The sequence below is a fragment of the Bos taurus genome, chromosome 21 (assembly GCF_002263795.3).
Source record: "Bos taurus isolate L1 Dominette 01449 registration number 42190680 breed Hereford chromosome 21, ARS-UCD2.0, whole genome shotgun sequence".
In the NCBI taxonomy this organism is placed as follows: Eukaryota; Metazoa; Chordata; class Mammalia; order Artiodactyla; family Bovidae; genus Bos; species Bos taurus.
In genome coordinates this window covers 45,219,928-45,235,005 of record NC_037348.1, presented here as the reverse complement: position 1 = coordinate 45,235,005, position 15,078 = coordinate 45,219,928, and the positions used below count along the sequence as shown (strand labels likewise).

General features: G+C 40.3%; 1 protein-coding gene across 2 annotated transcripts in view; it reads left to right on the top strand.

Annotated features, from left to right (window-relative positions):
• Positions 1 to 5,737: 5,737 nt before the first annotated feature.
• The window catches only part of BAZ1A (bromodomain adjacent to zinc finger domain 1A), a 113,297-nt gene continuing 103,956 nt past the window's right edge, over positions 5,738 to 15,078 (top strand). For both annotated transcript variants that reach the window (XM_059879153.1, XM_059879152.1), the window contains exon 1: positions 5,738 to 5,856. The gene's annotated coding sequence lies outside the window, so the exon portion shown is untranslated. The remainder of the gene's footprint in view (positions 5,857 to 15,078) is intronic.

The window sequence follows — 15,078 nt, the reverse complement described above, 5'->3', positions numbered from 1 at the left end:
AGCAAAGAGAGTTCCAGAAAAACATATACTTCTGCTTTATTGACTACACCAAAGCCTTTGACTTTGTGGATCACAACAAACTGTGGAAAATTCTGAAAGAGATGGGAATACCAGACCATCTGACCTGCCTTCTGAGAAATCTGTAGGCAGGTCAAGAAGCAACAATTAGAACTGGACATGGAACAACACATTGATTGTTGGGAAAGGAGTACATCAAGGCTGCATATTGTCACCCTGCTTATTTAACTTATATGCAGAGTACATCATGCAAAATGCTGGACTGGATGAAGCACAAGCTGGAATCAAGATTGCTGGGAGAAATATCAATAACCTCAGATATGCAGATGACACCACCCTTAGGGCAGAAAGCAAAGAAGAACTAAAGAGCCTCTTGTTGAAAGTGAAAGATGAGAGTGAAAATTTGGCTTACAACTCAACTAAAACTAAGAAAAATAAGAAAACTAAGATCATGGTGTCTGGTCCCATCAGTTCAGTTCAGTTTAGTTCAGTCACTCAGTCGTGTCCAACTCTTTGTGACCCCATGCATCGCAGCACGCCAGGCCTCCCTGTCAATCACCAACTCCCTAAGTTTACCCAAACTCATATGCATCGAGTCAGTGAAGCCATCCAACCATCTCATCTTCTGTCGTCCCCTTCTCCTGCCCCCAATCCCTCCCAGCATCAGGGTCTTTTCCAATGAGTCAACTCTTCGCATGAAGTGACCAAAGTATTGGAGTTTCAGCTTCAGCATCAGTCCTTCCCCTGAACACCCAGGATTGATCTTCTTTAGAATGGACTGGTTGGATCTCGTAGTCCAAGGGACTCTCAAGAGTCTTGTCCAACGCCACATTTCAAAAGCATCAATTCTTCGGCGCTCAGCTTTCTTCACAGTCCAACTCTCACATCCATACATGACCACAGGAAAAACCATAGCCTTGACTAGACGGACCTTGGTTGGCAAAGTAATGTCTCTACTTTTGAATATGCTGTCTAGATTGGTCATAACTTTCCTTTCAAGGAGTAAGTGTCTTTTAATTTCATGGCTGCAATCACCATCTTCAGTGATTTTGGAGTCCCCCAAAAATAAAGTCTGACACTGTTTCCACTGTTTCCCCATCTATTTCCCATGAAGTGATGGGACTAGATGCCATGATCTTCGTTTTCTGAATGTTGAGCTTTAAGCCAACTTTTTCACTCTCCTCTTTCACTTTCATCAAGAGGCTTTTTAGTTCCTCTACACTTTCTGCCATAAGGGTGGTGTCATGTGCATATCTGAGGTTATTGATATTTCTCCCGGCAATCTTGATTCCAGCTTGTGCTTCTTCCAGCCCAGCGTTTCTCATGATGTACCCTGCATATAAGTTAAATAAGCAGGGTGACAGTATGCAGCTTTGACGTACTTCTTTTCCTATTTGGAACCAGTCTGTTGTTCCATGTCCAGTTCTAACATCACTTCATGGCAAATAGATGGGGAAACAATGGAAACAGTGATAGACTTTATTTTGGGGTGCTCCAATTCACTGCAGATGGTGACTGAAACCGTGAAATTAAAAAACACTTGCTCCTTGGAAGAAAAGCTATGACCACCCTAGACAATATATTAAAAAGCAGAGACATTTTTTTGCCAACAAAGGTTCGTCTAGTCAAAGCTATGGTTTTTCCAGTAGTCATGTATGGATGTGAGAGTTGGACTATAAAGAAAGCTGAGCACAGAAGAAATGATGCTTTAGAACTGTGATGTTGGAGAAGACTGTTGATAGTCCCTTGGACAATAAAGAGATCAAACCAGTCCATTCTAAAGAAGATCAATCCTGGGTGTTCATGGGAAGGACTGATGCTGAATCTGAAGCTCCAATATTAGGCCACCTGATGAGAAGAACTGACTCATTAGAAAATTGATGCTGGGCAAGATTGAAGGCAGGAGGAGAATGGGATGACAGAAGCTGAGATGGTTGGCTGGAATCACCGATTCGATGGACATGAGTTTGAGCAAACTCTGAGAATTGGTGATGGACAAAGAGGTCTGGTGTGCTGCAGTCCATGGGGTTGCAAAGAGTCGGACACGACTGAGCGACTGAATTGCACTGACTGAGCTCTAGTCTCTTTTTTTCAACTTAAAGTCATATAATTCCCTCAAACTGTAGGCCTATTTCTGTTTGAAATATTTGTTTCCACAACCTTCTGAAGAGAATCTGCAGGTGAAAAATACAGAGAATTTTATTATCAAGACAGAAATTTAACATCCTTGTTATTTTGGGCTTACAGTTAGAGTGCTAATGGCAGACTTGGCTTAACAAATGTTTATCAACAAGTCACTTGTAACATATTTTGTCATCTGTCTCAAAAATGTGTCTTTCCCAACTTCAGAATAGTAGAAGGGGAGAGAGTTAATTATGATGACTGAAAGGCTAATATTTACTCCATGCCTGGAGCCCATTTTATTTGATCCTTAGAACAACCCTCTGAGGAAGGCACTAACTCCCATTACAGATCAGGAAGTAGGCACAGGATCAGGAAATAAACAGAGACACACATTGTTTAGTTGCAGCTATTAAAATGCCAGAGTTAGAATTCAAACCCAAGCCTGCCTGACTTCAGGGTATAAGTGAGAAACCATCACACAAACTGCTCTCTTATATGTTGCTGTTCTTTGCTACACTAGAAAGGAAAGGTACCTTCCTGCCTGCCTTCCTGTTGTCAGGGGGATAGTGAAAACTCAGATTTGAAATGGTGCTTGGAAGCTGCTAACTAAGCAATTTCATCTCTTGTTAATTCCATCCCTACTGTGTGTCTGGGGCTCCTCTGGTAGCTCCGTGGTAAAGAATCTGCCTGCAATGCAGGAGACCCAGGTTTGATCCCTGGATTGGGAAGATCCCCTGGAAGAGGGCATGGCAACTCACTCTAGTACTCTTGCCTGGAGAATCTGACATGACTGAAGTGACTAAGCAGCAGCAGCATTGTGTGTCTGTGGTCATGGGTTTTGGTTTTTTATTTTGTTTTGTTTTTAAAAAACACTCTGCTTTCCTCCAGGAACATGTGAAAAAAAGGAGTGGGAGAATGGTCCTTTTCTAGGGCCTCTGCTCTATTTTTGGAGGAACCAGAGATCAAATTGCCAACATCCGCTGGATCATCAAAAAAGCAAGAGAGTTCCAGAAAAACATCTATATCTGCTTTATTGACTGTGCCAAAGCCTTTGACTGTGTGGATCACAATAAACTGTGGAAAATTCTGAAAGAGATGGGAATATCAGACCACCTGATCTGCCTCTTGAGAAATTTGTATGCAGGTCAGGAAGCAACAGTTAGAACTGGACATGGAACAACAGACTGGTTCCAGATAGGAAAAGGAGTACAAGGCTGTATATTGTCACGCTGTTTATTTAACTTATATGCGGAGTACATCATGAGAAATGCTGGACTGGAAGAAGCACAGGCTGGAATCAAGATTGCTGGGAGAAATATCAGTAACCTCAGATATGCAGATGACACCACCCTTATGGCAGAAAGTGTAGAGGAACTAAAAAGCCTCTTGATGAAAGTGAAAATGGAGAGTGAAAAAGTTGGCTTAAAGCTCAACATTCAGAAAACGAAGATCATGGCATCCGGTCCCATCACTTCATGGGAAATAGATGGGGAAACAGTGGAAACAGTGTCAGACTTTATTTTTTTGGGCTCCAAAATCACTGCAGATGGTGATTGTAGCCATAAAATTAAAAGACGCTTACTCCTTGGAAGGAAAGTTATGACCAACCTAGATAGCATATTCAAAAGCAGAGACATTACTTTGCCAACCAAGGTCCGTCTAGTCAAGGCTATGGTTTTTCCTGTGGTCATGTATGGATGTGAGAGTTGGACTGTGAAGAAGGCTGAGTGCCGAAGAGTTGATGCTTTTGAAATGTGGTGTTGGAGAAGACTCTTGAGAGTCCCTTGGACTGCAAGGAGATCCAACCGGTCCATTCTGAAGATCAGTCCTGGGATTTCTTTGGAAGGAATGATGCTAAAGCTGAAACTCCAGTACTTTGGGCAGCTCATGCGAAGAGTTGACTCATTGGAAAAGACTCTGATGCTGGGAGGGATTGGGGGCAAGAGGAGAAGGGGACGACAGAGGTTGAGATGGCTGGATGGCATCACTGACTCGATGGATGGGAGTCTGAGTTGGTGATGGACAGGGAGGCCTGGCGTGCTGCGATTCATGGGGTTGCAAAGAGTTGGACACGACTGAGCAACTTCACTTTCACTTATGGGCTCAACAGTGCCTAGAGGGCCTATTTAAATGCATGCTTTCTTTTCTGTCTTTGGCATCCCTGCAGATATCTGAAACATGAAAATATGGATATATACCCTCCCTCAAATATTTTATCTATATTAACTATATCTTTGTTTAAAAAAATTGTTTATTTTTTAAATTTCTGGCTGTGCTGTGTCTTCGTTGCTGTACAGGCTTTGCTCTAGTTGCAGAGAGCAGATGCTTAGTCACAGTCGTGTCCGACTCTTTGCAACCCCATGAACTGTATAGCCTGACAGGCTCCTCTGTCCATGCGGATTCTCCAGGCAAGAATACTGGAATGGGTTGCCATGCCCTCCTCCAGGGGATCTTCTCAACCCAGGGACTGAACCTAGGTCTCCCACATTGTAGGTGAATTCTTTATTTTCTGAGCCACCTGGGAAGCCCAAGAATCCTGAAGTGGGTAGTCTATCCCTTCTCCAGGGGAATTTTCTGACCCAGGATTCAAACCAGGGTCTCCAGCATTGCAGGTGGATTCTTTACTAGCTGAGCTACCAGGGAAGCCCTATATTATCTGTATCTTTATATTTTGAGCGCAACACCTGATTATAGCCATATATCAAAATTAAGTACAAAGAATAACTGAGAAAAGAGAGTAAGAATATGCAGAGAGCAGGGGTCACTCTCTAACTGTGGTGGACGGACATCCCTTGGCAGCGGGCCCTCCTGTTGGGGAGTACAGGCTCTAGGGCACGTGGGCTTCAGCAGTTGCAGCACATGGGCTCAGCAGTTAGGGCTCCTGGACTGAGTTGCTCTGCAGCATGTGGGATCCTCCTAGATCAGGGATCAAACCCATGTGTCCTGAACTGGCAGGCGGATTCTTTACCACCAAGCCACCAGAGAAGCCCTATATTATCTGTATCTTTATATTTTGAACTCAACACCTGATTATAGGCATATAATCAAAACTGTGTACAAAGAATAACTGAGAAAGGAGAGTAAGAATGTTTTTCTCTAATAACTTAAATGTTGAGTAATCTCAGCTTTCCTAATAAAAGAGATTGAAAACACAAGTATATCTTTACTTTACTGTAATTGTCAGTAAGTCACCTTTCCCACTTCGGTATTGGCTCAGTTGCTGATGATGGGCAACTTTAATAGAATGTTGAGATTATACTGCTGCTTTCCGGTAGGTTACTGGTTTTTAACTGCTGGGAGGAAAAAACCAGTAGAATAAATAGAATACATTCACACCAATATGAAATTCAGCCTGTAACTTTCCAACACCAAAAAAAAAAAAAAAGGTAATTAATTATTTCTTGGCTGTTTAGAACTTTTGTTATCTGTAACTGCATTTAGTATTTATGATTTGACTATTTTGAATACTGTTTGGAATCAACTGTCTAATACTCCAGCTTGTTTGAAAAACTGGGAACGAGGTGAATTTTTTCTCATGAATCCTTTATCTCCTTTTCTGTGGCATCTTTCTGCATTCTCCACTCTGCCAGGGACTTGTGTTCCGCCGCTGCTCTCCAGACTGCCTACTGTCCCCATTGCAGACTCATTAGCTTGGCAGCTGTCCTTTCCTTCCCTTTCGGCACTGAGCTCCTGTTTCCTGCAAGTCTTCCTCAGGTTGGTAACTGATAAACTAATTCAAAACTAACATGTTAATGGCTGACAGCTGCCTTGGGAATCTGGGGCAGCGGTTTGGGGAAGATGTCTCCCTATGGCTTTCAGATCCCACCTGGGAAACAGATTAATTAGCTTATCTCTAAGAGGGGTCTTGTTCCTAACCAAATTAATTGACAAGTACTGTATGTTTGGAAAGCCTGTATTGTTTAAATATAAAATATTTCTTTATTATGAGGTAGGTTATTTGCTTAGATTTGATTGTGTCTTCCATGTGTGAATTTTTTTTTTTGAACATCCGGATTTGAAGTGAGAATTAGGAAACTGATCCCAAAATCACAGAGCAGAAACTCATCTTTTTTCTGGCTTTGTTACTATTAGATATATCCTTATATGCAGTCTTATATTAATCTTTCATAAAATAGGAATAAAATGTGGTTATATCCATAGAAATGTCATGGAAATTAATGATTATTCGTTACAAATATAAAATAAATAATAATTATAATTAAAATCATAATCTTGTGGTTTCTACAATATTACCATTTATAAAAGTACACAGGTTTAAATATATCATTATAAATTTATCCTTTAAAATGTATATAATGTTAATTCATATCAATATTAAATCAGGATGGATAAAACTTTGGAAATGTTAGACACTCAAAATGAATTTGCTGTAGAATTTAACTTTTGTGTATGTGAACTGATTCCCTACTTAGCAAGTCAATAAAATAAGAAAATGATTGGAACTTCAGCACTAATTATTGGTTCTAAATCAATACTGCTGATTGATACAAACTGAGCTATAATTTTGTTTCATATATATATTTCAGTATATATATATTTTTTCAGTATATATTTCAGTTGCAGACCTCATGAATCTGGTTTTAAACTGTAGTACCTAATTTGGATTTCTCCTTGAGGGAGAAATCGGGGGAAATTTTTGCATTGCTCTGAAAGCAGAATTGTTTTCAGAATATGTTGAAAGATTCTTGTATATTTTTACTATCATCCAGATACTTTAATTAACTTTCAATACTTTGTGGACAATTTTGGAATCATATGTACTTCTTTCAGTTAAATAAAAAAATGTTTGGACTATCACATGAGCATGATTAAACATTGTGCATCATTTTAGCAAACATCATATTTGCTCATTTATTTTGCTTATGTGAATGATGAATCATAACTTTTTGACTAATCGGTAATATAGACTGAAATGTGCAGACAATGGGGTTGCTTTTTCATTGTTGCATCAAATTGTAAAAATTAAACTGGATCTATATTTTCAGAGCTTGATAAATCAGAGACAAAACTCAGAGGTAATTTGTGAATTCTGCTTATTCTTTCTGGCCCATTTTAAGTAGATTTTTCTGTTTACCTGTGAATTCTTTAAACATTTGCTGTACAATGATCACTCAGTTATTTAGCATGGATTTATTAGGTATCCTTTATAGGCATAGCACTTGGCTAAAGGATATTTGAGTATAATGATCTTATTTTCTAAACCAAAACAAATAGGACTCATGCTCAGACAAATATCTCTGGTGACTGTGCTTCTGTATCATAGAAATGAAAACTATCTAGGACAATCTCAAGCACAATGCTGCCAAATACACATTACTTGAAAAAAAAATAAAGACATCTATAAGGTAATAATCAAATGACTTAATGAATATCAATTATATGTCAAGCACTTTGCATACAGTATAGTGTACCTAATTTTTACAGCAACCCAGCAAGATAGGTGCACTTATTTCCATTTTATACTCGCAGAGGCTGATGTTTGGAAGTGGGAGTGAGATGGTTATGTAATTTGCCTGATATCAAATGGCTGGTCAGTGCCAGAGCAGTCAGAGCTGATCTAACATGGCCTATGGTGTCCCAGTATCTCAGTGTACTGATACTCGTGGTTAGAAAAGAATGAGGAACTCAAATATGATACTAGGTGTGGGTGAAATGTTTGATAAATGAAGCAACTAAATTAAATTATGTTACTAAACAATTTTGAAACTCTGAAATGCACTAGTAATATTCACATTTTTCTTTTACTCAATCAGATCAGATCAGATCAGTCGCTCAGTCGTGTCCGACTCTTTGCGACCCCATGAATCACAGCACGCCAGGCCTCCCTGTCCATCCCCAACTCCCAGAGTTCACTCAGACTCATGTCCATCGAGTCAGTGATGCCATCCAGCCATCTCATCCTCTGTTGTCCCCTTCTCCTCTTGCCCCCAATCCCTCCCAGCATCAGAGTCTTTTCCAATGAGTCAACTCTTCACATGAGGTGGCCAAAATACTTTTACTCAATAAGAAGGCTTATTTATGAGATTCTATTGTTGAACCTTCTTTTCTAGAGTAAACCTTGTAGAATTTGTACCAAAAAAAAAAAAAAAAAGGAGGAGGAAAGGGAAGGAAAGGATGGAGAAGGGAATCAGGAGTCAGACAAATCTGGGCTGACTATTGTGTATATGGCCTCCACTACTAAGTAGCTGTCTGACTGAGCAAGTAGACTTAACTCCTCTGAGCCTTAATTTTCTCATGAGTAAAATGGGTTTAATAATACCTATATTGAGGGATTATGAGGATTGAATTGAGATAATACATATATAGCACTTAACGCAATGCCTACACATCAGTTCAGTTCATTTCAGTCACTCAGTCGTGTCCGACTCTTTGTGACCCCATGAATCGCAGCACGCCAGGCCTCCCTGTCCATCACCAACTCCTGGAATTCACTCTAACTCATGTCCATCGAGTTGGTGATGCCATCCAGCCATCTCATCCTCTGTCGTCCCCTTTTCCTCCTGCCCCCAATCCCTCCCAGCATCAGAGACTTTTCCAATGAGTCAGCTCTTCGCATCAGGTGGCCAAAGTACTAGAGTTTCCACTTTAGCATCATTCCTTCCAATGCACATCCAGGACTGATCTCCTTTAGGATGGACTGGTTGGATCTCCTTGCAGTCCAAGGGACTCTCAAGAGTCTTCTCCAATACCACAGTTCAAAAGCATCAATTCTTTGGTGCTCAGCCTTCTTCACAGTCCAACTCTCACATCCATACATGACCACTGGAAAAACCATAGCCTTGATTAGATGGACCTTTGTTGGCAAAGTAATGTCTCTGCTTTTGAATATGCTATCTAGGTTGGTCATAACTTTCCTTCCAAGGAGTAAGTGTCTTTTGATTTCATGGCTGCAATCACCATCTGCAGTGATTTTGGAGCCCAAAAAATAGAGTCTGACACTGTTTCCATTGTTTCCCCATCTATTTCCCATGAAGAGATGGCACCAGATGCCATGATCTTCGTTTTCTGAATGCTGAGCTTTAAGCCAACTTTTTCACTCTCCTCTTTCAAGAGGCTTTTTAGTTCCTCTTCACTTTCTGCCATGAGGGTGGTGTCATCCGCATACCTGAGGTTATTGATATTTCTCCCAGCAATCTTGATTCCAGCTTGTGCTTCTTCCAGCCCAGGGTTTCTCATGATGTACTCTGCATATGAGTTAAATAAGCAGGGTGACAATATACAGATAGGAGCATTCAATAAATGTCATCTGTTATTTGTTGTTGTTGTTGTTATTTTTATTGTTATTTCATAGTAACAATTCAAAGAAGAGTGACATTGATATATGCTAGTAAAAATGTTATTGCTGGTGAAAATTTTTATAACATAGATCTTCTGATCTCATGTAATTCTCTTTTATCAGATTTAATAATTACTAATAAAATTATTTCTGAAAGATAATTTCATTTTTTAGGATTCTGCTTTTTAAGAAGTTTATTACTTTTGTGCTTATAGTAAATCTAGATGAAGCAGTAATAGAATAGAATTAACAAATATTTATTGAGCAACTATGTGCCAGGCACTGTTTAGGAGTTGGGTCTCTAAGGCTGAGCAAATGGTGCCCTCATGGAGTATACAGTCTAGTGGGAGAAGCAGAAGAATCAAATAATCACACAAATAAATGTAAAGTGGTCCTTGTAGTAAGGGCTACAAGAAGATGTAGATGGTGCTATGAGAGACTGTAGAAAACATATTTAATTTAGCTAAGGAAGTTATGCTAGGCTTCCATGAGGAAGAGACAGATAAGCTCTGAAGGATGGGTACAAGTAACTAGAAGAAAACCCTGGGAAGAATATTCCCAGCAGAGAAAGCAGCATCAGGAAAGTCAGGAGCACCAGGGACTGAAAGAGAGTCTGGATAAGAAGGATGCCCAAGCAGTGATTGGAATAGGAAGTGGAGTAGGTGAAGGTCTAGAATGACCAGGATTTCGGAGGCTGTGCTAAGGAGTGTGGGCTTTAAGGACAATGGAAAGACAATGAAGGTTGAAGAGTTGAAAGTGACATTCAGTTTTCAGTTCAGTCACTCAGTCGTGTCCAACTCTTTGTGACCCCCATGAACCGCAGCACGCCAGGCCTCCCTGTCCATCACCAACTCCCGGAGTCCACCCAAACCCATGTCGTGATGCCATCCAACCATCTCATCCTTTGTCATCCCCTTTTCCTCCTGCCCTTAATCTTTCCCAGCATCAGGGTCTTTTCCAATGAGTCAGCTCTTTGCATCAGGTGGCCAAAGTACTGGAGTTTCAGCTTCAACATCAGTCCTTCCAATGAACACCCAGGACTGATCTCCTTTAGGATGGACTGGTTGGATCTCCTTGCAGTCCAAGGGACTCTCAAGAGTCTTCTCCAATACCACAGTTCAAAAGCATCAATTCTTCTGTGTTCAGCTTTCTTTATAGTCCAACTCTCACATCCATACATGACTACTGGAAAAACCATAGCCTTGACTAGACAGACCTTTGTTGACAAAGTAATGTCTCTGCTTTTTGATATGCTGTCTAGGTTGGTCCTAACTTTCCTTCCAAGGAGTATTTAGTCAGTTCAGTCGCTCAGTCATGTCCGACTCTTTGCAACCCCATGAACTGCAGCACGCCCAGGCCTCCCTGTCCATCACCAACTCCCGGAGTTCACACAAACTCATGTGCATCGAGTCGGTGATGCCATCCAGCCATCTCATCCTCTGTCATCCCTTTCTCCTCCTGTCCACAATCCCTCCCAGCATCAGAGTCTTTTCCAATGAGTCAACTCTTCGCATGAGGTGACCAAAGTATTGGAGTTTCGGCTTTAGCATCAGTCCTTCCAATGAACACCCAGGACTGATCTCCTTTAGGATGGACTCGTTGGATCTCCTTGCAGTCTATGGGACTCTCAAGAGTCTTCTCTAACACCACAGTTCAAAAGCATCAATTCTTCGGCACTTAGCTTTCTTCACAGTCCAACTCTCACATCCATACATGACCACAGGAAAAACCATAGCCTTGACTAGACGGACCTTGGTTGGCAAAGTAATGTCTCTGCTTTTCAATATCCTATCTAGGTTGGTCATAACTTTCCTTCCAAGGAGTAAGCGTCTTTTAATTTCATGGCTGCAATCACCATCTTCAGTGATTTTGGAGCCCCCCAAAAATAAAGTCTGACACTGTTTCCACTGTTTCCCCATCTATTTCCCATGAAGTGATGGGACCAGAGGCCATGATCTTCGTTTTCTGAATGTTGAGCTTTAAGCCAACTTTTTCACTCTCCACTTTCAATTTCATCAAGAGGCTTTTTAGTTCCTTTTCACTTTCTGCCATAAGGGTGGTGTCATGTGCATATCTGAGGTTATTGATATTTCTCCCGGCAACCTTGATTCCAGCTTGTGCTTCTTCCAGCCCAGCATTTCTCTTGATGTACTCTACATATAAGTTAAATAAGCAGGGTGACAATATGCTGCCTTGATGTACTCCTTTTCCTATTTGGAACCAGTCTGTTGTTCCATGTCCAGTTCTTACTGTTGCTTCCTGACCTGCATATAGGTTTCTCAAGAGGCAGGTCAGGTGGTCTAGTATTCCCATCTTTTTCAGAATTTTCCAGTTTATTGTGATCCACACAGTCAAAGGTTTTGGCAGTCAAAAAGCAGTCAATAAAGCAGAAAGAGATGTTTTTCTGGAACTCTCTTCTTTTTTCCATGATCCAGAGGATATTGGCCATTTGATCTCTGGTTCCTCTGCCTTTTCTAAAACCAGCTTGAACATCTCAAAGTTCATGGTTCACGTATTGCTGAAGCCTGGCTTGGAGAATTTTGAGCATTACTTTGCTAGTGTGTGAGATGAGTGCAATTGTGCTGTAGTTTGAGCATTCTTTGGCATTGCCTTCTTTGTGATTGGAATGAAAACTGACCTTTTCCAGTCCTGTGGCCACTGCTGAGTTTTCCAAATTTGCTGGCATGCTGAGTCCAACACTTTCACAGCATCATCTTTTAGGATTTGAAACAGCTCAACCGGAATTCCATCACCTCCACTGGCTTTGTTCGTACTGATGCTTTCTAAGGCCCACTTGACTTCACATTCCAGGATGTCTGGCTCTAGGGCAGTGATCACACCATCGTGATTATCTTGGTTGTGAAGATCTTTTTTGTACAGTTCTTCTGTGTATTCTTGCCACCTCTTCTTAATATCTTCTGCTTCTGTTAGGTCCCTACCATTTCTGTCCTTTATCGAACCCATCTTTGCATGAAATGTTCCCTTGGTATCTCTAATTTTCTTGAAGAGATCTCTAGTCTTTCCCATTCTGTTGGTTTTCCTCTATTTCTTTGCACTGATTGCTGAGGAAAGCTTTCTTATCTCTCCTTGCTATACTTTGGAACTCTGCTTTAGATCTTACCAAAAAAAAGAAAATCTATAGCATGGAGAGCTGCTAAGAAAGAAGGAAGAATAACTACAGGTGGAACAAGAGGGCACGGAACTATTTGAAGCTAGGCATGATTGGTTTGCATTTGGATGCTCTCCATGGTGGTGGTAGGAAAATTAAATTCGATTTGAGTGATATTTAAAAGAAACAAATGGAGAAGGAAATGGCAACCCACTCCAGTGTTCTTGCCTGGAGAATCCCAGGGACAGGGGAGCCTGGTGGGCTGTCGTCTCTGGGGTCGCACAGAGTCAGACACGACTGAAGCGACTTAGCAGCAGCAGCAAAAGAAACAAAAAGTTTTTTATGGAATGGATCATAAGAATTAAAGGACAATGAAGTAAGTGGTTTTACCATGAAATATAGGCATGCTTTAGAGATAAAGTAATTTGGGAGCTAATTGTATTCACAACCACCACAGCAATAAATCAAAACAAAAACGTTCCTAGAATGTAACTGAAGACTAAGTGCTATTAACAGATAAAATATTTTATCTACACATTATTGACTATAAAAAGCATTAGTAAAAATCTAAATTATTTCTGTTTTGTGGTGGTAGCCGTGATGTGGAACATTTACATGTCTTCTTATAAAATTTGAAATGGTATGTTAGATGTACTTTCAGATTTCCACATGCAAATTGTGATTGTACTCTTCTTAATGATGCATTAATCTTGATCATCTTTCATCCCAGCATGGTAAAAACCTTTGCAGATATTAAAATTCACAACCCCTCTGACAAACAGTTCATAGGTAATTAAATGCTGTTATCTACCCACTTGATATATAAATTGTGTGTGTGTGTGTGTGTGTGTGTGTTCAGTTGCATCTGACTCTTTGCAACCCTATGGATTGTAGCCCGCTGGGCTCCTCAGTACATTGGATTTAGGTTACCATTTCCTACTCCAGGGGATCTTCCCAACCCAGGAATTGAACCTGAGTCGCCTCTGTCTTCCACTGGCAAGCAGATTCTTTACACTGAGCCATCAGGGAAGCCCCAATATATTAATCATTTCCTGGTTAATATGCCCTCTTACCTATTTAGAGTGAAATATTAAAGTTTAAATAACAATAATGACACAAGTCACAGAGAAATACAAAGGAGTTTAAAATAACTAGGAAAACTCTATTCAACCACAGAGCTCCTTTAGAAATATGTGAAATCTTAAGCTTATACTAGTTCATGGTGGACCTAAGACACTGAAAATTAATTCATTCTTCAAGAAATATTTATAGATGTCTATAGTGCATCAGACATGTGCTGGAGCGGGTAATACAAAGATGCATAAATACAGCAGCACTGGCCCCTGTCCTTGAGGAGCTATGAGGGAAGCCATCAAGTAAGCAAATAATTATACTACAAAGTGACAAGGGCTATAACAGGAGTGTTTACAAAACTGCTATCCTACTGATGCATAAGGCTATTGTCACGTGAAAACAAAAAATACGTTCCTAAAAGTAATAACAATGACTTCAGAGACTCTGTTCATGACACTAATTTTTCTAAAGCATGAAGCTGTTTTCGTACTATGAAATAATGTGAGGGGCCTCACGAAATCTATGAATAAGCTGGTTCTTTGTCAAGCATCTAATTTAAACCTCTGATTTTATAGATTCGTTAACCCACCACTGAGAAAACTGAGTGCCTACCACTACCAGAAGTTTAGTGAATAGAGTTAACAGCAGAGACTACATCTCTTTGGAGTGGGTAGCCAATACCTTCTCTAAGGATTCTTCCCAACCCAAGGATCAAACCCGGGTCTTCTGCATTGTGAGTCTTCTGCTTTGCAGGCATATTCTTTATCATCTGAGCCACCAGGGAAGTCCACTGTTTAAAACATGTACTTACTTCAACCTTGTTCTTGGTTAAAAAAAGGAAAAAGTACTTCAAATCTCTGTAAATTCATACAATAGAGATGCAGAAAATACAGTCCAGATTATTTCTAGTGTTCATTCGTTCATATTCCTTTACTCAGGATATATTAAATAGGGTCAGGTCTTATTTTAGGGGAGGAAGGCCAACTCCCATCCCAGGAATACTGACGTAGGAACAAGTGGATACAATGTGTTACAGGAGCTCTGTAAGGGAGTAAGGAGAAAAAGAAAGAGACTTTCAGCATTATGGGTGTTTGGGGGCGGGAGTACAGGAAGTGCTTCCTTGAGAAGATAGTGCTTAGTCTAATATGTATTCTTAATCTGTACTTGCAAAACAAGGGCATGGTCTTTGCAATTATATCTGACTTGTACAAAATTTGGAGGCAGTAGTTGCTTTTTTTCGGGCCAATTAAAGTTATGTAAGAACTTTCCTAGGTCCTGCTTATTTTGGAAATTTTAGCCCTAAGTTATTGCATTTATGTTTTCTCTGACTGTTGACACACACTAATGAGCTTTTGTTCTTGAACAGACTGGTTGCAACAGCTTTGGAATGTGTTTGTTAAGTTAAAAGACAAACAGAAACACTACAGTTCAAATTTAGCTTTCTATTAGACCTGCT